This window comes from Gobius niger (assembly GCF_951799975.1).
Source record: "Gobius niger genome assembly, chromosome: 12".
Lineage (NCBI taxonomy): Eukaryota > Metazoa > Chordata > Actinopteri > Gobiiformes > Gobiidae > Gobius > Gobius niger.
Window position 1 is genome coordinate 33,059,759 of NC_136863.1, and position 21,820 is coordinate 33,081,578.

The 21,820-nt window shown below is 41.8% G+C and overlaps 1 protein-coding gene across 1 annotated transcript in view; it reads right to left on the bottom strand.

The window, feature by feature from the left end:
- The window catches only part of peak1 (pseudopodium-enriched atypical kinase 1), a 174,550-nt gene that overhangs the window by 112,648 nt on the left and 40,082 nt on the right, over positions 1 to 21,820 (bottom strand). Inside the window, exon 2 of the mRNA XM_079567380.1 lies at positions 16,142 to 16,222. The gene's annotated coding sequence lies outside the window, so the exon portion shown is untranslated. The remainder of the gene's footprint in view (positions 1 to 16,141; positions 16,223 to 21,820) is intronic.

Sequence of the window (21,820 nt, forward strand, 5' to 3'; positions counted from 1 at the left end):
TGCCCAAGAACATCTTAACCAGTCAAAACAACTAAAATTTGGATTATTTTGCTCAAATTGAGATGTTTATACTGATCTAGTTAATTACTTTTTGCAGTGCATCAGGCCCTCCACTACATTCATTGTGGCCTATTGTGCATGTTTTTAGTGGTAGAGGAAACTGAAGCACCTGAGGAAACGCAGACACGGGGAGAACATGCGAACTTCACACAGAAAAGCTCCGACCAGGTGAGAATCGAACCGCTGTGTCACATACATGTTTTGCTAATAAACATAAGTGGAGATATTATTGCAAGAGTGTTCGGAAAACATAATGTAGAGAGGTTTTGTAAATCCCAGACAGGATGTGACCATCATCTCAGCCACCTTTCTCACGACAAGTGGATACCAAATATGTCATTATTTATGAATGTATACATGGGGGAAACCAGTCAGCGCACTGCGATGTTGGGAGTTATTTCCTGGAAATCTCCGGCTCCTAGTGGACGAAATGTAATCGTAAAGGGAGATTTTTTTTCGTCTGACATTAAAGGAACAGGCCACCGTTTTTCCATACTGAGATATGTTCTTACCTGAGCTTTGACGAGTTCTTTAGGACCTGTCTGATCTTCCCCCGTGCCTTCAGTCACGTAAACACAGCGCAGACGGCGTTAGCATTTAGCCTCTCCCTCTCTCCTCTATAGCTCCAAAACAGGTCAAGATAGAAGCTACCAAGCTCTTCCACGTTTTCCCTATAAGTATAATTACACAAAATTAAACAATGTGGATTTTCTAGGCGGATAAAAGGGGGGACTATATTGTGAGGCGTAATAATACCAGGAGTAGTTCGAAATCCGCGCAGTAATCTTCACTTTCCTGTGCTGATGCCAAATTACTCCTGTTATTATTACGCCTTACAATATAGTCCCCCCTTTTATCCGCTTAGAAAATCCACATTGTTTAATTGTGTGTAATTATACTTTGTAGTGGAACACTTCACGTAACCATATTTAAATAGGGAAAACGTGGAAGAGCTTGGTAGCTTCTATCTTGACCTGTTTTGGAGCTATAGAGGAGAGAGGGAGGGGCTAAATGCTAACGCCGTCTGCGCTGTGTTTACGTGACTGAAGGCACGGGGGAAGATCAGACAGGTCCTAAAGAACTCGTCAAAGCTAAGGTAAGAACATATCTCAGTATGGAGAAACGGTGGCCTATTCCTTTAAAACGAAGATGCTAAGGGAGAAAACTATAGCTAAAAATGTCAACATTGGCTGCATGAAAAGTCCTGCTTTATATTTGCTGTAGAAAGTTTGCGGTCCTCATTCTTGCAAACGAAGCGGCTGCAAACTGTTGAGAAGTCTAGTGAAGTTTCCTAAGGACAGCCGGTGCACTGGTAAACTGTTCATCCAAGTCATTCAAATCCACTCCAAACTTCAGTCTTTTTTTCTCATCCGCAAAGCCATTGTGGAGAAGTTTATCTTTATCATTTTTCATCCCTGCCCTACTTTCCATCCCAAATCATTCCCACCTTTTCCCCCATCTCCCTGCCAGGCGCTCCAGAACTCTCTTTTCATTTGGTCCGTTTGGCGTCTGAAGACAGATTTGGCTCAGTGCGGGCCTTCTGGCAGGAAGTGACTTACACGGTTTCCAAAGCAAAAAAAAAAAAAGACAGCGTGAATCGAAAGCTTGGAAAAAAATAGGACACTGGTGGAAAACAACCGGAGCGTGAATCGACCAAGTTAATCTATGACGAGCCAGAGTTACTTGTTCTTTTTAAGGAAACGATGTGGTGACTTTGTTTCATCAGGAATAATGAACGTTGACATAATCCTTTAATGCAGGGGTGTCGAACGCATCTGGGTGGTGGGGCGAAATCCAGCTTCCTCTGCGGGGCCCGGGACGCATGGAATGTTCACATAAAAATACTATTGAGAAAACATGTCTCCAATAAATGAATAATAATGATTTTAAAATAACAGGACTGTAATAAATAATAACATCATTCAGAGCACCCTGTTGTCATGTAGTCATAATCCATTCACTCCGCACTCCCACAGCCGCCCTGGGGCAGACTGACCATTTCCCACATGGCTATAATGTGTTGTTTATATCCTCTTGTTATGTCAGTGCCCTCTGCTGGACAAGTGTGGTATTATTTCTCTTTTTTTTTACTTAAAGAGGGGGTATTCTGCTTTTCTCAGTCACATAGCACCAGTCTATATCACACTACAATGATGACGAACCTTCTGTTGGTCTGTAAATGCAGTAAATTAGAATAACTGCCTTGTATAAAATGTCTCTCTCAAAATGGCTGTAGTGAATGTCTTGAAATCGGCCTCTGTCTCTTTAAGAACCTCTGAGCCTTTAGACACGCCCCCTCCACACGCTGTCTGTGGCATCAGTGGGGAGGGGGTTCTGCTGAGGAGCAGTGGTTGGTTACTCGGCTGGTGACCAAAGCTCGGAGGCGTCTCCAGGAGGTGGGGGCGTTCCTAGGAGGACTCAGGCAAACCTATCCCTAAAATGGCAGCCGTCAGAGTTTTTACAGATTACTCAGAAATACGTGAATGTGCCAAGGCAACACTTCAGCCATGTTTTTAATGAGGGAGTGACAGAATAACATGATGGAAAGCTTGAAAAAGTCCATTTTGCATGATACCCCCCCTTTAGGCTGCCCCCTAGTGGCTGGAATGGGCATTAAAAATTCATAACTTTGCACAGGAATGGGCTAGAGACTTATTATTACTATTTTATTTTACATATTCAGGAAATGTTCCTGTTCAAGTCAGGGGCTGGATTAAATCACCTCATCAGGCTGCTTGACATGTCTGCTTTAGTGCAATGGCAGATAAATGGAGATCAGAGGAATATTGGAAAAAAGTTTGTCGATATTTTCAATATGAAAACTGGTCATATTATACCTTGTAAAATCACCCCCCAAAGGCTGAAGAAGCCCTGATTCATGGTGTCAGGCAGTGTTAATTTTGACAACATATTTTAATTTAGTTTTAGTCTTAGTGTTTTGACAAGAATGTATTTCAATTTTAGTCTAGTTTTAGTCGGCTAAAATTGCAAGTACATTTAGTCGGCTAAATTTAAGACTAATTTAGTGGACTTTGCATCGATAATATTGATTCTAATCATATTTAATGTTGTTCCTCTGCTTCATGGAGCTGCTCCACATGAACAAAGCTCAGAGCTGATCCTTTGGCAGAGAATTTACATGATCTGAGGCTCTTTCAGACGCTCAATACAAGTTTGGATGATTTTAGTCTCTCCTTTTCATTTTTATTTAGTCTGATTTTAGTCGACTAAAATATCTGGACATTTTAGTCACAGTTTTAGTCTCATGAGAAACTTTTAATTTAGTTTTAGTCCAATTTTAGTCACAAAAATATCACTTTGACTAAAATTAAGACTAAATATTTTGGTGTCAGGTGTCAGGCTTTTATGACCCAGTTTTGGAGCCTGTGATTCCATTGTGCATTTGAACGCACCAATGAGAATTGGGCTAAAAGCTGAAGTGGCTGTTTAATAGGACATTATAATCAATAAATTAGCATAACAAATTGTGAAAAGTTTATTTCTATGATTGAAACCTCGCTATAGTCATCAATGTTTAACTGGGGTGTTTGGGAGATAATATAGATATTTACAATGATTTCAATCAGTAACTATAACCTAGTACACATGGCCTTTCAACCCCCCTCCTATCGAATAATCCATATCGGTCTGTGCGAAAACGAGTTGGTTTATTGATTTACTGTCAAAATAGAAAACATTCATTGCCAAGAAATGGGGCGCAACAATTTTGGAAAACATCAAATCTCCTGTCAAGCAGAGCAGCTGTGATCGTGGTTAGATTGACGATCCACTGCAGGAATGGTGTGCTAACCCAAGAGCATTGAAAGATGACACATACATTTAAGAACTTTTTTTTTTAGGTCTGAAGGGTTTGCCAGTTTTAGATGAATCCAAACACTGTAATCTCAACAGTGATAAAGCCCTTGAAGAAACATCACACACATTTATCCAAACTATTGTTTTTGCACTAGCTGGCGTGCACATTTCCCCCCTAAACGGAATCCCATGGAGCGGTCGCTGTACACATGTATAGGTTAAACTGCGCCGTGCCGTGAAGTTCAGAGATTAAAGTTGTGACAGATGTCTGAGGTCTGGGCAGAGGAAAGCGTTCAGGCCGACCTTCACATTCCCAGGACTGGCATGTAAACACAGCTGAAACAACACAGCGGATCAGCCGGAAGGACAGCACACGAGGCCGGACCATTGGCACCTCTGGGCGGACGACATACTATACCATAGGAGCACAAACAAAAAGTCAAACTCTCTAATCTTACTCTAATCGGTGCCAAGCAGGGCACACTCAACTGTAAAAGAAAAGAAAAAAACAGCGTCCAAACACACAAAGAGCCAGGTTAAACACTGTGCAGAGAGCAAAACTTATCCATTTTTGTGATATTTGCATCACGTCGCCAAAAGAAGAGTCCCAAAAGAAGGTGCAGCTTGCGTTTGTTCTGTCACGGTGAAATCGAAAGCGAGCATGTGATGTTGGATTCATCTCACTGACTCGACTTCAGTGTTAATTTTGACAAACACATTTTAATTTAGTTTTAGTCTAGTTTTAGCAGACTAAAATTGCAAGTAAATTTAGTCGACTAAATTTAAGATGAATTGAGTGGACTTTGCATTGATAATATTCATTATAATCATATTTAATGTTGTTCCTCTGCTTCATGGAGCTGCTCCACATGAACAAAGCTCAGAGCTGATCCTTTGGCAGAGAATTTACATGATCTGAGGCTCTTTCAGACGCTCAATACAAGTTTGGATGATTTTAGTCTCTCCTTTTCATTTTTATTTAGTCTTATTTTAGTCGACTAAAATATCTGGACATTTTAGTCACAGTTTTAGTCTCATGAGAAACTTTTAATTTAGTTTTAGTCCAACTTTAGTCACAACAATATCACTTTGACTAAAATTAAGACTAAATATTGTAGTCGACGAAATTAACACTGCTCGACTTAAAGTAAATCTCTCACCAAAGTGAACAGTGTGTTTTAAGTCAAATGTTATTTACCATTTAAAACAATGAAAACGCTACAGAAAACTCAAACCTACATGCAGAATTCTACATGTTCCAGCCATGTCCTCATGTGTCGAATGAGCCCAGACCAGTTCACCACAACTGCCTCTAACGCTTAATATAGAAGCTGCAGTTACGTGTACGACCTGAGGTGGCAGTAGTGAGTATAAAATGACTACAGTAGTGCTTTATAAAATCCATGATCTTTTACTGTGTCCATCTACTGGACTGACCACCATGCTTTATCGATACCTTACCCGGGAGTAAGCAGCTCAGTCATTCAAGTCATAAAAGTGTCTTTAGTTGACATGTTCTCTTACATATGGAGCTGCATAAGACACTTGTTTTGTACAGAAATATTCAACCTCTTTTACCAGGATCAAGTGTTCTGTTGGGGGTCCGTCTACCAGAAACTCTAAAAACAATGATCCCAGAGCGTCATCGAGGCCACTGTGATGGAAAGTAAAGGCGTCAGGCAAACAGCTCAAACAGTTGCTGGGTCACCGAAAGGTCAATAAAAACTGAGTTCAATAATTACCAAATGAGTTAATGAATCATGACCAGGAGTCAAACACAGGACCTTCTTACATTAAAAAGTGCAAATCACTCATCCTTCTGCGTCAGTGAGCCCCACCCCTAAAGTCCACAGACCTGCTCTAAAATGAATAAGGCGAATGATAAGTTAAGCTAAGTTTTGAACAAACATCAGCGACTGTTCTCTGTCAGTGCAAACTCGACTTGTGCCTGCAGACATTTTGAGGTTAGCTCTATGTAATTCTCACCAGGTAATTATGCTGAACAAGATACTGTAAACTTACCGTAAGCCCATCAAAGCAACAACCCCCCCATAAGAACAAAGCAACTCAAGTTACCAGGTTTCTGAACGGAAGAAAAAAGAAAACCTGCTGAAATGATCGTCTGTGCTGAATTAACACGGAGTAATCTCTCAGACTCCAACGAGCCTGATCCTCGTCTTCGTGGCGGTTTGATAAATGAGGCGCCGGGGACATTCAGTCGTTTGTTCATCTTGCGTCTCTCTCACCTCTGATGCGGACTGGGAGTAATCATGGATTCTGACTGGTTTAGATAAAGAACTGCCAGTGTTGATCATCACAGAGACAGATAAAGGTTGGAGAGGGCAGATTATGTGCTTATTATAGCCGCGAAAACTTAAAAAGGGAGAAATAATGGAAGCAAGACACAATAATTACATTAAGGTCTATAAGCAGAAAGGAAAATCGACACACAAGTCTTACTACTGCTTTTACAGCATTAGAAACATTGTTGTGGTAGAAAACAGCGTTCATTCATTGTGTTCCAACACACTGGCCAAGCAAACAGGTTTTCTGAAGATGTGAGACAGGCTTCAACCCTGACCAAGGCCAAAGCTCCAGAGTGAACAAAGATGAAGGACAAAGTGTCTGGACAAACACTTGAACAAATTACATCAAATGTAAAAAATACTTTCTTTCCTTCACACTTAAACAAAACTCCTGCTCTAGTTCTCGTTGATTCTTCCCTCTGGACACAGGGGTCTGTGCCTAAATCCTGACACAGGCTGAACCAACAGTGAAACAATAGGAGTCCAGACACAAGAGCCTCGGCTCAGATCAAGTTGAAGGTTTGTGGGCAATAAATCTGAGCCCAGATCAAGTAACATGATCTATATTCAAAAGTGTGAGACTTCCAACAGCTTCAGAGTCATGTGATGTGGTTTGGACAAGAAAGCACAGACTGGAGTGGGTATTTAATGGTTGGATTCCAGCTTGATCTTTGCGAAAATGACTCTCAAGGAAGGATAAAGGTGTAGATGAGGTCTTTGTAAAGAATAGATAAAGCGTGTAGTCTCGCTGGCCAGGTTACCTCAGCATGGATTTGATGTTTTATCATTTGAATGAATGTAAAGAACAGACATCTTTTGAGTAAAGAGAACTCTGACTTTCCTATAATCACTGACATTGCAATAGTTTGGGTGCAGAACGCCTCAGATCGGGTCAGGGGACCATTTATGGGCTTTGAAAATGCAGAAGACACTTCTGTGTTCTGTTCTGTTTCGGATCTGTTCCGGATGCCTCCTGGTCACCTCCCGTGGGAGGTGGTCCAGGCATGTCCTAGTGGGACAAGGCCTCGTGGAAGACCCAGGACACGCTGGTGGGACTATGTCTCCGAGCTGGCCTGGTGTGGCCTCGGGGTCAGAACAGCTGGAGGAGGTGAGAGCGATCGGGAAGTCTGGGCATCTCTGCTGAGACTGCTGCCCCCGCGACCCGGCCCCGGATAAAGTGGAAGAAAATGGATGGATGGACTTGTGTGTTCTATAATCAGGCAACTAAACCCAGTGCTTCAAGCAATAATGAAGATATGAGCAAATTACACAGGGTTTATCAAAACTTTGAGAAGGAAGCAAAATACTGCTTTAACACGTGAGACTGTATCGCTGCCATGACAATTTGATTGAAGTTGGAATTTTGGTTTGATCACATTCTTGCAGGTCTAGATTTTACATCAAAGTAGCTTTATTTTAAAGGATCTTTGCCAATCTATTCCCTTTGTCAAGCTGAAAAAGGAGCAAGTTAAGTTTTAATTAATAGCCAAACTCAGTCTTAATAATCAATTCTTTCCTATCATCCCGATTTCTTCTAGTAAAGAGTTTATAATCATCTTTCACAACTTTCAGGTAGCAAAGCATCATAATATTTCACACACCGCACATATTGGTGTCTTTATTTTAAAATAAATGTCTGCAAACACTGCATACTACAGGGAGGAACGACTAGTTTCACTCTACAAAGAACACAACATTGATTTGAGGAAAACAAAATCAGGTACAGCGCCTACAGTATCTATCTTTCTCACATTTTGGAGCCTTCACAACACCAACAGAAATGGTCACACAAAGCAAAACCGACTCCACATGCTTCTAAACAAACCTCCCAAATTAATAGCTGCTCCTCAGACCCGCGGATTCCGATACTTTGTTATGTGGTTATCATAAACTAGCGGGAATCCCAGCTAGTCTCACACAGTCACCACAACAACCAAACGTTTGGCTGGAAAGAATGCGCTCGTACTTCAAAGCGGCCGGGCTTTCAAAGGCCGAGCGTGGTCCTCCTCGCTGGTACATGGCGTGACGTCCGTGGGAAAGCACGCCCGTATCTCCAGACCGGGGGTGAACAGCCGTGGAGCATCGCGGAGGAGCAGTGACCTCTTCCCAGGCAAAACGCACATTCCTGCCATAGCTGAAGTGGAAGCAGCACCGGCACAGGCAGCGAGAGCAGGCCCTGCGCACGGGACGGGGTCAAAGCTGCTCGGAATTTAAGACGGCTCCACAATCACAGTCGTGAGGCTATTGGGCAAAATACCTATATATATATTTACAACCAAGATACTTATTGATACACTGCAAAAAGTGGATTCTAAGCAAGTAAAACATGTCTTACTTTAAGAAATAAGTTCTTATTTTTTCCCTAATCCCCCTGTTTTGCCGAGCAAAGTTTTCTTGAGAAAAAAAATATTGTTTTAGGAAATAAAATCTGGCCATTTCTTGTTCATATATATTAGCTAAAAAACATGCTCATTTTTGTTGTAACAAGAAAGAAACACTTTTTGAATCTTCTTCAGCTTTAGGCAAAGAATATTTGTTCTAATTTTAAGAAAAACTAAGATCAACAACTCTTAATGTAAGAACTGATTCTCACAGAGAGATAAAACATTCCATTCTTTAAAGTGGGGGCTCGGTGGCACAGCGGTTAGAGCCTCAGCTTCACAGCTCGAAGGTCCCGGGTTCGATTCCCACCAGGACGGGGCCTTTCTGTGTGGAGCATGTTCTCCCCGTGTCTGCCACTAAAAACATGTACAATAGGTGAATCCTCCAGCAGGTGATTCTGACCATCAGCCTGGCTCCACATCATGGAGACGGGTCTCCGGGCGCGGGCAATACTTTCCTTAAATTTATTTAGAACATTTTGCTTAAATCAAGCAATATTTAAGTAAAATATCCACAATGTTTCACTAAATAAGAATGTTTTCCTTAAATTATTCCATTTTCTGAGGACATTTTGCTTAATTCTAGCTATTTATTTGCTTAAATTTAGTGTTTCTTTCTTGTTTTATGATGAGAAAAATATTCTAGAAATAAGAATTCTTAGCAAGAAAAAAATGCTGACCCCATCGGCAGAATTTATTCCTTGTTTTTTGTAGGGCACTTTTTGCAGTGTAGACTTGCATTTCAAGCCTTTCAAAGCCACACTGACACAGGTAAGATTCTGTTTATTGTCCAAGGAAGTAACAATACCCACAGGTCATTGCAGGGTTCAAACTGTCAGACATCATCTCCCCTGACAGCATAAGTTTTGTTGTAATTGACACTAATAACTCAGCAAATTCTTGAAATTGTTGCGAAACCCTTTCCATCTGTGGATATGTGGCTGTGTGAGAGGATGGTGTGAAGGAATGGGCAAAACCATTGATTTTTAGCTTTGATCTGACACCATATAAAACTTACAGCGAACAGCCTTGATCCAATGTCAAGAACGATGCATGTCACATAAAAACGCACTGAAAATTGAGGAAAAAAGCAAGACCATGATCTCTCACGCCGCTCACCTGCTTGAACCCAATGAAAAGGAGCAGGTTCGTCCCATTGAGACAAATCTCTTTTACAAGAGACAAAACACCGATTGTTTGAAATGAGCAGAAAAACGACGAAAACATGATTAAAAAGAAGAATTGAAATTAAGTATAAATTATTATGGGTTCTACGGAAAACAGACTTATTTTTAGAGCTTTTGCCGCGTTACAATGTTGCTCTCTAAACAAAAACATGCCTGGAGTCGTGTTTTTGAGTCATTTTTGGATCTGTTCTAAGGAGCACGACGACAGCTCCGAAAAAGCTCCTCCCGAGGCCCGATGCATCCGGGCAGAAATAACACTTTTCCTAGGATAGTTGGTAAATGGGGGACATTCATCATCCAATCATAGGGCTTTTCCACCAAGGTGCTGGTTCAGAGCTGGTTCTGGTGCCGGGTTGGTTCCAGACTGACTTGGTTTTCCACCAAAATGAGAGCTGTGCCTATTGTCATAGCAACGCTTTGGGAAGTCAACATCAAAAATGGATAGTAACATCTTACCACAGCCACTTCTGGTTATAAAATACAGAAAAATAAGTGTATGTTTCTGTCACAGCAGCCGTTAACATTTTGATTTCTTCTTTCTAACTCTTGTTTTAGCTAAAGAGCATAAAGCAAAACAACAGTTTCCTCCACAGAGACTGTTTCGGCTTCTCCATTCTAAGCACAAACTAACTAATATTGATTGTTTGTGGGAGGAGAGAGCCACGCCCCCAGCCGCTGACATCACCGGTGCTCGTTTCTTGGTCCAGCTTTTAATTGGTTCCCGACCGGCACCAGATTTTGGAACCAAGAGCCAGCGTTTTTTTCAGTTCTGAAACTGGAACTGGCCCAGATACCAGCACCGGCACCAGCCTGGTGGAAAAGGGGTATCAGAGGCGCATTAAGGTTAGGCACCCGCCCACTGTCCTTAAGGTGAGCGGCTCGGGCAGGGGCAGGGTGAAGCTGATTGGTTATTATATGTTTGTCTCATGACTTGTGACTGGTTGATCTCCCAGGAAAAATATTTTCAAATCCGGGCAGTGCTTTCCACACCTCTCGCTGAGCTTAACCCTTTCATTGCAAAGTTAAAACACTCGCCACAGCTTCACTACAGCCACTCGGGGGGAGATCGCATTCGTTTTACAATCAATATGTCTTTTTCTCACTAACAAAGTGCAAGATAGTGATAAAGATATGTTTGAAATTAAAACCCCCTCTCTGAAGCACATTATGGGTCTGGGGCATGACAAAGAACCTGTACATAGCATCCAGTAGAGTCAGCGTTAAGAGCGTGGCGCGGCTCTGAGCTCCACTGATGAGAATTCCAACAGCTGCACATTTCCACAATCCACTTAACCCCCCCCCGGCCTTTAGGGAGAGTCCAGGATTTAGACCCACTATCAGGCACTGTGACGGGAAAACAGGCTTCACACGCCCATCGATTCTCTTTGACCTTGTGCGTATTGACGAATCGGGAGGACACGCACAAAACATCTTTTCAAATTTGGATTTTTTTCCTCTATTGGCGGAATTGATTTAGCCCCATTAGCAGCAGCCTGGGTCGTAACCTCCAGCCCGGTTTAGTTTAGTTTTTGATGAAACCTGACTGAGGACGCCTTCTGTGCCGTTTGGCCCGGACTCCTCTGGTAACGCCGTGGTAACTCTAGAGGTAAAAAAGCACAGAGCGGCACTTCCTGATCCATTTATCAGGGACAACGGCGGCCGCGGTCAATAGGCCCCACAGTCGCTTAAAGGGTTTCCTGAGCGGACAGTGCGCAATCTTGATGGATCTGTGAACTCCATACGTCGGGCCTGTCAATAGGAGCAGACTGTAGTGCAGACGTGGCGAAGTGGGAGTAAAACAGGCATCTCGAAACACATCAGCCATCTTTCTAACACACGCCTCTAGCTTTTATTATGAGGTTTTAGTCAGACGCTAGGATTAGGATTTCTTTCCCTTAGTTTCAGCCGCGATCAGCGAACCTTGCGCGGTAATGTCAGTGACCTGCGGATCAGCTTGTCTTTCTTCCAGGGCGTGGAAGACTCTCCCATTAATAACAGAGACATTAGCCAGAAAATAAGACAAAAAAGTGTGCAGTTTGACAGTTACCATAGTTGCCACCACCTCAATTTTAAACTATTGGCTTTAGAATGATGTGATGTCAATCAATCAATCAATCAATTTTTATTTATAGAGCCCTTTACAACACTCAAGGCGACCAAAGTGCTTTACAATAAAACCACATAAAATCCATTAAAAACATTCATACAACCAAACAATAAAACAGGTAAAATGTACTAAAAAAGTGTCGCCGTGCTAGATAGTGTTAAAAGCCAGTCTGAATAAATGTGTCTTGAGCCTGGATTTAAAAAGGCCAAAGTCAGTGATGGTGCATATCAGGGGGCAGCTTATTCCAGAGTCTGGGTCCAGCTACTGAAAAGGACCGGTCAGCCCAGTGCTTGGACTTGGTCCTGGGCACTTCCAACAAGAGCTGGTTTGACGACCTCAAGGATCTGCCCGAGTCACGAACAGTTAAAAGTTCAGACAAGTATGAAGGGGCAAGACCATTGAGGGCTTTAAAAACAAAAAGAAGGATTTTAAAATCAACTCTAAAAGAAACTGGAAGCCAATGCAACGAAAAAAGGACTGGGGTGATGTGCTGACGTCTGGGTGTGTTTGTTAAAAAACGAGCTGCAGCATTTTGCACCAACTGAAGACGATTAAGACAGGACTGGGAAACTCCAAAATAAAGGGCATTACAATAGTCAATTCTTGAACTGATAAAAGCGTGGATGGTTCGCTCCAGGTCTGAGCGGTTTAAAAAAGGTTTTACTTTAGTTAAAACACGCAGCTGATAAAAACTTGACCTGACCACACTGTCAATCTGTTTGTCGAAACGAAGTGAGTTGTCAAAGACGACCCCGAGGTTTCTGACCGTTGGTTTAATATAAGAGGACAGCAAACCAAAGTCTGAAAAATTTGAGTCACCAAACAAAATAAAATCTGTTTTATCCTTATGTCAAGTGAACGCACCCTATTTCATGGAATGGCTTAAGAGTTAGAGAAATACATAATGAATATGGCAAAAAACTAGTACAGCGATTAATTTCTAAAAACCCATTAAATAATTGTCAAGTAATAAACATATTTACTCTGGCTGACGTTTCTCTTCTTCATGAGGTCACAGACGCTCAAGGTTGTGTTCAGTGCCATTATTCTTTTTTGGAATAATAATTGTCTGACTTATTTCCTTCTCAGATGAGCAAATGTAACAGCTTTGTCTTGAGCGCTCAACCCTGCGGGGGTCCTGTGGGGAGATGGTTTGTGGCTGCGTTCTCCCCCCATCCCAGCAGTCGGCTAAATGCTGATTCACTGATACTGCGCTTGTTTATTAGAACATGTTCCGCACGACTCAAGAATGTGGCGCTGACATCTTGTCTCCATTTCCTGTGGGGACAGTAATTAGCAGTTTGGATTTCCCACTGTGGTAAACATACACTGAGGGAGATCGTGGCATCGGCCATGTTCAGTCTGGAAACATATCACCCCGAAACAGTCAGACATCAGGGGTCATTTTGTCGCCTGAAATATTTCAGTGCTAAAAATAATGAACTAGAGTAGCTTAAACGTCTTTTATTGAGCATGATTAAAATCAGAGTTGTTTTGACTAGTTCAGATATAGCTGGTAGTTTAACCAAGATCATTGAACTTGTTCTGAGATGTTTCTGACTCGTTTCAAGACATTTGGTCTTTATTTCAGAGTCATTTGCCAATGGAGTAGGCAACTTGCTTTTATGCCATTGGCAGCTTTACTTTGCTTGTTTGATGAGATTTCAGACTAGTTCTAAGGTGATCGTGCTTGAAAAAAGAAAGTAATGTTGGTCAGATCAGGAAAAAAGCCACTCAAAACAAGACGAATCTTTTGAATTTAAGTAATTTAAAGCTGTGCTTGATAATTACTTTTTGTAGTGTAGTCATAGTTTCAATCAAAGCAGTTTTTTGCTGATTAAATTTAGCCTGCAATGAATTGGCTGGTTGCACAATGTGGCTACGCTAGTTCCTCTGAGCTGAAGCTGTGGGGGCTAGTACTTCCTATTCGTATTAATTTCCATTAAGATTAGCGTAGACTCGTTCGAATCATGGTATTTCCTAGAGATTCTGTGGTGGACAGTGAGTTCCTGGTAGACGATCACTTCCTGCAGCTGAACGAGTTGCTGTACAGTGTAAATATTTCCGTAGAGGAGACGTCTATGTTTATAAGGATCAGTGAGTTTGTCTTGAAGCAAAGGCTAATATTAATTTCATGCATTATACAATTTGAAATAGTGCCTCAAATATAAATTAATACTTTAATTTTTTTAGCGCTATATATTTTTACTCCATTTTTTAGAGCATGTTAGCCTTTAGCTTCAAGACAAGCTATCAATCCTTTATGATCACAGGTGTCTCCTCTGAACTCCTTACATCCTACACACAGTAAATTATCATCTACCAGAAACTCACCAACTCGCCCACCACGTAATCTTTAGAAAATATGATTATTATCCGAGGTCCGAGCTCATCTCTATAGGAAAAGAACACAGACAGGAAGTACTAGCGCTCACAACTTCAGGTCAGAGGAACTAGCATAGCCATACCGTGCAACAAGCCAATTCATAATCGCAGATGATGCCAAAACTATGACCAAAATCTCCTGATATTTTAAGAATATGAAATTAGAATTGACAGTGTGAAAGAGTCTCTTATCATTTAACTTTAATGCCCAAGGAACAAGTCTGTTCTCTGTGGGAGAAGCTCCATGAAGCAGACACTATGATCACAATGACATGGATGTAAAGTGAACTAGATTCATTTTAGATTTAGTCACATAAATTGACATGCAATAACTGTTGACTGAAATTAGATCTAAACGAAAAAGAACTGTTGGACAAAATTTGACTAAAACTAAATCACATCTTTGTCAAAAGACTGACAAAAACGAACTTAAAAATGCTAAAATTACGTCCTTTCGTCCCCCCACATGTTCCTCCATGTCCTCATGTAGAATGAGCCCAGACCTGTTCACCACAACTGCCTCTAAAATCCTGCCCTTTCACTCAAAGGTGTTACTTCGGGTCTGAAGTGCCGTCATGCACGAGCTTCATATAGAAGCTGCAGTTACACGTGAGTCCTGAGGTGGCAGTAGTGAGCATATAATGACCAGTAATGTGATCCCTTTAAGGCGAAACACTACAGGTGAATAGGATAGAAAACTATTTAAAGATATAATTTGAAAGTTTTGCTGCAGATTATAGATATAAATATGAGGAAATGTTTTTTTGTTTTGTTTTTTTTTCATTATGAAAAGAACGGGCACAGCCAGGTTTAAATTCAGGGTTTTATTTTTAGTTTTTTTCAACATTTTGGATACGTTTCTTTTTTTGAATAAACTATAAATGAAAAAAATGAAATAACAGCCTGGCTTTCTCTGGCTCTGAACAAAACCTTGAACATATTGTTATGTTAAGTTTGGAGTCTGTAGGAGCTTATAAAGTGGAGATGTTGTTGCAAGAGAGGAATGAAAACCCCATTTTGAGAAAACGAGTCCTGAAGTTCTGCAACATCTGCACAGATTCTTTAGCTGCTGCCGTCTTCCGGAAAGAAAAATGACTATATTCAGATGCTGTAGTTCCTGAGAACATCTGGCTCGCTAGCAGGAAAATAAGCATTGCAAATGGTGATGTTTGTTTTCTTCTTCTGGCATTAGAACATGTTAAGGGAGAAAACATGAGAACATTGACCACTGTGTGAAATATCGTTGTTTTCACCTGATAATATTTCGTCAAAGTTAAGGTATTAGCATGAACGATATGTGGCGGCTCGGCCCTAAACCAGAATTTCCCCTTTTTCCTTTATTCAACTGGATATTCATAAACAAAGCACTCTTCAGATGATGGAGGTTAAAAGAACGAGGCTACATTCACTTTCCTACAATCACGTATGTAGTGCTGTATCCAAACTCTCTCTGACAGTAGCACCACGGAGAGAGAGACGGAGAGGGAGAGAGTATCAAAAGCAAATCAAATGTGTCAGCAGAGCACCGAGAGGACCGGGTTGTGAATGCAAAACGAAACAGTACAGACAACTACAGTCGCTCTGACAACTGTGTTCAGGCAGCAACAAGACAAGCGGGAAAAAACAAAACCAAAAAAAAAAACACATCTAAATATAGGGATAGCGATACAGAGAAGCGGCTGAGCTTTGTTATAGAGGAGAATATGAAATCATGGCTTGTGTCAGCGGCTCTCAGACTATTCACACCAAATAATATCCACGTACCAGAGACTATACAGCTATTGTTAAGCCATTCCTTAACTTTCCTTTGGCGACTGTTTTCGTCCCAAATGTCACATCCTGTTTGCACATTTCCAGTGTTATTTCAGTCCGAAGGAGGTGCACTGTAAAGTGACTCACCTGTCAGACACTGCAGGCTCTGACGGCCCGGGCAACACACGGTCCTGCAAACGTCAAACCCCGAGGTCGGATCCAATCGCTCTGAGGAGAAAAGGTAAAAACGGGCATTAGTTGCGAAAAGAAGGGCAGTAAATAATGTCGACAATGTTGAATGACAGCTTCTTCGTGGATTTGAGTGATCCGTAATAATGAAGAAATGGAAGGGCATCCGAGTGCAAGGTCAGTGAGTCAATATCGGGCTCCGACTGGTCCGACGTCCATTGTTTCCGTGGTCCGCAGAGCCGATGGCGCAGGGGTATGCTTGGTCGCAAGGTTGTTTCTTGTTTTTTTTTCCTTGTTAAGAGATGAAGAGCCGAGTCTCCCCACTGTGGCTCTGACTCAAGCGTTGCTCTATAAATAAATAATGGGTTTGTTGTTCACATAAACCTAAAAGTGGGGTCACAAGGTCCATCCCCTGGAAGTTGATCATATTTTTAGTATTTTGATCAGTGTTAATTTCGTCAACTAAAATATTCTTAGTGATATTTTTGGCGACTAAAATTGGACTAAAACTAAATTAAAAGTTTCTCATGAGACTAAAACTGTGACTAAAATGTCCAGATATTTTAGTCGACTAAAATAAGACTAAATAAAAATGAAAAGGAGAGACTAAAATCATCCAAACTTGTATTGAGCGTCTGAAAGAGCCTCAGATCATGTAAATTCTCTGCTAAAGGATCAGCTCTGAGCTTTGTTCATGTGTTCAAATTACATTTTCATCAAAAGACTAAGACTAAAACTAAATTAAAATATGTTGTCAAAATTAACACTGATTTTCACCATGTGTGCGATCAGATTATGGATATTTCAGGGACCGAAAATCAGGTTGTTGGATCCGGATCAGCTGTTGGGCCGGATTTGGCCCCTGGGTCTGACATTGCCTACCGTTGCCAAACAATGTTACATTTAACCTCTTAATCCCGGCCTTAAAGCAGCACTAAGTAACTCTTGCCCATAGAGGCCATAAGCAGCACTGCAGGTGTCGTAGCATATTGTGTTTTTTTTACTCATTAATTGTCCGTGAGAGTAAATCCTACGCCGACAGACAAGGCGAAGGGAGAGAGGGATATTTTACATCCAATTACACAATGGAAATAAGTTTTTTCACTCAAACTTGGCTGTGAATACTGTTTAAGTGGGGCTTGTCCGCAGTTAGCTTTGCCCGTTAGCCTGTTAGCTTCTTCTTCGTCATTCCATTAGTGTGCATTGGTGGCTCCGGTCCGGTGGCAGTCAAGTTGCAATTGTGGTTTTCTGGCCAGAGACACCAGGGGAGATGAAAGACCCTCCAATCATCCCATAAACACTTGTATCACCCCCAGAGGGACGACGGAAAGGATTTATTAAGGTAAACAAGTTACTTAGTATTGCTTTCACCGCACGCCACTTCATCCAGTTCAGCTTGACCCAAATCTAAACACTTCTCGACAGGAGCTTACAGCATGTAGGCCAGTGTTCATTTGAAAGCTACAAAACGTATTGAAACTGATATTTCAATACTGATATTTTACGTGTTGCCATCACTTTTTTTTACACAAAAGAGCAAAAAAAAACCCTGCTCTTTTGTTGCATATTTGTCACTTTTTTGTCATTGTTTTGTTGGTCATTTGTCGCTCTTGAATCACTTTTTAAATTGCTTTTTTGTAGCTTTTTTTGCGTTTTCGTCACATTTTGTCTCTTGTTTGTCATGTTTTGTCGCTTTTCTACAGCGCTTTTCGACCTTTATCAAAGCGTTTCAGCCAGGAACCAAGCAACCATTCACTCTCCGATGCACGCAGACACTGGAGGTAAGGCAGGTGAAGTGTCTGGCCCAAGGACACAACAACAGGGTGCATTTGCAAGAGCTGGGATTTGAACCCACGACCTTCCGATCACGAGCTCTCCCGCCTGCGCCGCCGTCTCCCCATTGTGTTGTGTTTCATCTTGTTTTTTATCTCTATTTTTGATGATTTGGAGTCTTAAAGAGGGTGTATTCTGCTTTCTTCAGTCCCATAGCACCAGTCTATATCACACTACAATGATGACAAACCTTCTGTTGGTCTGTAAATGCAGTAAATTAGAATAACTGCCTTGTATAAAATGTCTCTCTCAAAATGGCTGTAGCGAATGTCTTGAAATAGGCCTCTGTCTCTTTAACCCCTTAACTCCCACCTGAACGGATCCCATTTTCTCCAGTTTGGCTTTACCCCAATCCAAAAGCTTCTGGAAAAAAGCTGTGACATAGCAACAAAACTGAGAAGAAAACAATGATGGAAATGTGACAAAAAAGTGAGAAAACATTGACAAGTAATTGACAAAAAATTGACAAAAAAATGACAAAAAAATTACTAAAAAGTACAAAAAATGGACAAAGAATTTGACAAAAAATTGACAAAAAAGTGACAAAAATGAGTTGAATACCAAACAAAAAAATGCTGGAAAAAAAAAATCTGATGACGTGAGGAAAAAGCTCCTCTCGGTTCAGGCGGGAGTTAAGAGGTTAAGAACCTCTGAGCCTTTAGACACGCCCCCTCCACACGCTGTCTGTGGCATCAGTGGGGAGGGGGTTCTGCTGAGGAGCAGTGGTTGGTTACTTGGCTGGTGACGAAAGCTCGGAGGCGTCTCCAGGAGGTGGGGGCGTTCCTAGGAGGACTCAGGCAAACCTATCCCTAAAATGGCCGCCATCAGAGTTTTTACAGATTACTCAGAAATACGTGAATGTGCCAAGACAACACACAGCCATGTTTTTAATGAGGAAATGACAGAATAACATGATGTAAAGCTTGAAAAAGTCCATTTTGCATAATACCCCTCCTTTAAATCTGCAATACATGCAATTGGAAAGAGTAAATTAGCGGCAACACACATCCCAAAAGGTCTTCAATTTTCAGCCCCCGTCTTGATAAACGACCCCTTAAGTGTCTTGCACGAGGGACCAAACGGCGATCCTCAAGCTCCGCCCGGCAGCTCTCCCATTCCTACTGCTGCCCCCGTGATGCCCCCATGTATCGCACTAACCCGCAGGCCTAATAATCAGAAACAAATGGAACATCCCGGACACCGGTCTCCCGGCGTGGGTCTCGCCCTGACACGGCCTCAGTCGAAACGGCCATTGTTCAAACGCGTCACAATAACGAGCTCGTCCCTGATCTCATTAAACTGTGTGACTCAATGAAGAAGCAGGCGCCACTCCCTCGGCCGATAGTCTTCCCCCGCGGGCACGGCGTTTCAATTTGTCCTGCTCTGAACCGCGAGCTACGAAATGCAACGTACTGCGTCGCTAACGTAGCACACAGGAAGTTTGTAGACCGTCAGTAATGCAAGGATTACGTTTTTATTGTTTTGAGAGCTTGATTTAAAGGAGGGTATTCTGCAAAATGGACTTTTTCAAGCTTTCCATCATGTTATTCTGTCATTCCCTCAGTAAAAACATGGCTGAAGTGTTGCCTTGGCACATTCACGTATTTCTGAGTAATCTGTAAAAACTCTGATGGCGGCCATTTTAGGGATAGGTTTGCCTGAGTCCTCCTAGGAACGCCCCCACCTCCTGGAGACCAACCACTGCTCCTCAGCAGAACCCCCTCCCCACTGATGCCACAGACAGCGTGTGGAGGGGGCGTGTCTAAAGGCTCAGAGGTTCTTAAAGAGACAGAGGCCTATTTCAAGACATTCACTACAGCCATTTTGAGAGAGACATTTTATACAAGGCAGTTATTCTAATTTACTGCATTTACAGACCAACAGAAGGTTTGTCCTCATTGTAGTGTGATATAGACTGGGGCTATGGGACTGACAAAAGCAGAATACCCACTCTTTAAATGAGTTAAACATGCTCTTTACCAGGGTTGAACTGGATTTCATTACCTGCTGGTCAAATATTACTCCAATACAAGTAAAAGTTGCTCTGTCAAATAATTACTTAAGCGAAACTGCAGAAGTATTCAAAGTAGAAAGGAAAAATCCACTTAAAGGGACTATAAGGAGTTTAAAAATGTTAAAATTAAGTATTTTCCTCCACCTACATGTTCCAGCCATGTCCTAATGTGTAGAATGAGCTCAGACCTGTTCACCACAACTGCCTCTGAAATCCTGTACGGTCACTCAAAAATGTATCACTTCGGCCCGAATTGCCGTTATGCACGAGCTTAATATAGAAGGTGCAGTTACATATATGGCCAGAGGTAGCAGTAGTGAGTATAAAATGGCAAACTTGCTTCCAGCCCCTTTAAGATAACTTTGCAGCTTCAAAAAACACACAAAAAATGTGCCCGAATTCGCCGTCCGTACGGCAACACGACGGGGACAAATCTTCTTCTTTGTTGTGAGTCAGCGGCACTGGCAGAACATCCGGACAGGACAGTGCCACCTACTGTTCATAGAGGGTACATTATCGGGCTTTTAAAATTGGAACTTTACATGTTACTTAAAGGGGCTAGATGCAAGTTGGCCATTTTATACTCACTACTGCCACCTCAGGTCATACGTGTAACTGCACCTTCAATATTAAGCTCGTGAGTGACAGAGCAGGATTTTAGAGACAGGTCTGGGCTCATTCTACACATTAGGACATGGCTGGAATATGTAGGGGGGGGAAAACACACATAGTCCCTTTAAGAGCCTTTATAGAAATGTCGTGGAGTAGAAAGTATTATGTTTATCTTTCAAAAGTTCTCAATAAAAAGAATACTCTCGAAAGTAAAGTACAGATCTGCAAAAACTCTACTAAAGTGCAGTACTTAAGTAAATACACTTAATGACCAAAATACTGAAGGGGTTTGAGGTCTATCACTCAAATATAAGTATGAATTTCAACTTAGAACAAAAATAGTTTGCAGCTTTACCCTTTGGCAGCATATGCAACGTAATAATACGGCATTGTCTCACAAAGTTCTGAAGTTTTAAGTCCGACAATCGAAATCAAATACTTCACGTGTGTTCATCATTTCAATTAGACGTAGGATATCGATGCTTGTTTTAGGCCTCATTAATGGTACGTTTGCTTCTTCCACACTTGCCTAAAGCTTGTGTGTTGTGTGGGGAGAGGGCTTTGCATGTTTGTGTTGCCGCGTGGGTGTGAGAGCTGTACATGTGGCCACTTTTGGACTGATAAGCCTCCTCTAAACCTATAAACAATGTAAGATGACAGATGGCAGCGGAGGGGAATACTGGGACATTCAGAGCTCGGGAATGCTGCGGTCTGCGATTAAACCATTAGTATTAAGAGACCAGAACATGTGAAGACCATCATTGAAATGGGAAAACGTGAAAGGGGCAGGCGGTCGTCCCATGGGGTTTTTTCTTTTTTTTTTTTTGCTGAGAGCTTTGGTTTGACCACTTCCTTCCTCTGGCTCCAAATGACACTGCAGTATGTGAGGCTGGCAGATGGTTAAACAGATCCATGTGCAACAGCTAAACCCATTTCAAAAATATAGACGCACATGCAGCTGCTTCGATGAAAAACATGTTTGTATTATACTGTATTACACAAGGATAAACTGTCAAAGTCTGTCAGAGGTCAAATCAGACAGCATTTGTCTCCTGCTGTTTCAAAAACAGACCTTTATGCAAGAGTTCCGTCCACTTTGTCCGACTCTTTTCCTGTTCTGTCACTGACCGGCGCCTCGGCTTTCCAGAACTACTCTCACACCCATGGGATTTAGCTCC